This window comes from Zeus faber, assembly GCF_960531495.2.
Source record: "Zeus faber genome assembly, chromosome: 8".
In the NCBI taxonomy this organism is placed as follows: Eukaryota; Metazoa; Chordata; class Actinopteri; order Zeiformes; family Zeidae; genus Zeus; species Zeus faber.
Window position 1 is genome coordinate 27,626,121 of NC_137195.1, and position 1,529 is coordinate 27,627,649.

Consider the following 1,529-nt stretch of genomic DNA (forward strand, 5'->3'; position numbering starts at 1 on the left):
AATACTATGAAAATGTGCCTTTTCATCAATTTACACTCCTTTTAATGTGTTTTTGGGGGGGTAGTTTTGGCCTTTCATACCATTTTTACATCAAAATGAACGGGTATACCCGGTTTTTAAACAATAGGCGATTGGCGCTGTTCCTTGCCTCCATGCCTTTCTTTTTTTTTTCTGGTGTGTCACATTTGATGTCACAAACACGCCGGAAAAGGGGCATCTCATGGCTCCAATGTGATTGGGGAAAAAAAACCAGGCGAAGCAGCATGGAGTATCCATGCCCACACCGCTCCTTTGGTTGGGAGACCTGCTTGGGGCGGTGCTAGAGTGGCTCGGAGATGGTGGGTTGCGTTGGGGTTTTCTACTACGGTCCCCACAGTCCCGCATGTGGGGAAAAAAGTCAATAACTTATAATTTTGATTTTGGACACTAAATCGGATATGGAATTATCGAGTGATACACGGATATTCATGGGTATTTACGCTCCAACGTCCGGAACTTCAACTTGCGTCGCATTGCGCTGGAAAAGGGGCGAAAATGAACGCGTCTCCCTGGATATCATGTTTCCATCACAGCCGATTGGAGCCTATCGGAGCCGGGGCCGACAAATACACAAATTGCTATTGCAGAGTCATTTGTCCTGGGAATGAAACCCGGGTGTAACCTTTCCCACTAATGACAAATGCCAGATGTTAGTGGGTGTTACCGGGTTTTTAATGCAGTCGAAAAAATGGTCTTATTGTAGAAAGCGGTGGAGGGACAGGAAATGGGCCTGGACAAACGACCTGGGTCGCTGCACGCGTTTTGTCTATATGGTATGCATGCTGATCTGGTTGAGCCACCAGGATGCCCATCAATTAATACTCTTGATCTGGTACCAATATCTAAATATTGTTTCTCTTGTTTGCCTGCCTACGAGCTTCACGTTTTAACAGAAAGCCCATATGTAGTCAAGATTCTATGCCTACTTATGGCGGTCAAAATTTCAGACAACAGATTATGAACAGCGACAGTTATTAACTGTGTGATTATTAATATGTATTACAGCGTCTGTAATACAGCCTTACTCACTTCTTAAGTTGTGGCCCAGTTGCTGTGGCCACACCCTACCATGCCCTGTCTTCTGGTTTATTGTCCGCCTATAAAGGATTTGGGGGGTCATTAACCACCTTGTGCTTCTCCACCTCGGCATTTAACTTCATGCTTCAGACCCGCATTGACTGGCCCACCTCCCCAATTCGGGTTGTGATATGCTCAGGTTTATTCTGATCGACATTCTTTCAGATATATGGATTTTTCAAATGTTGGGTCACACTGAACATTCAAAACATGTTGGTGTGGACAAACAGTGACCAGTTGTCGACCTGCGAAATATAGACCTAATGACAAATAGTTGCATAGCTTCAATCTCTGGTCAATACACTTATATTTTTGTTGAAACGGGTGTTCCTGGTGAAAAAGAATGAACAAATCATTTTGAATAAATATTCTCAAGCTCAAAGTACAAACAAACAGTACCAACTGCCAAAGAT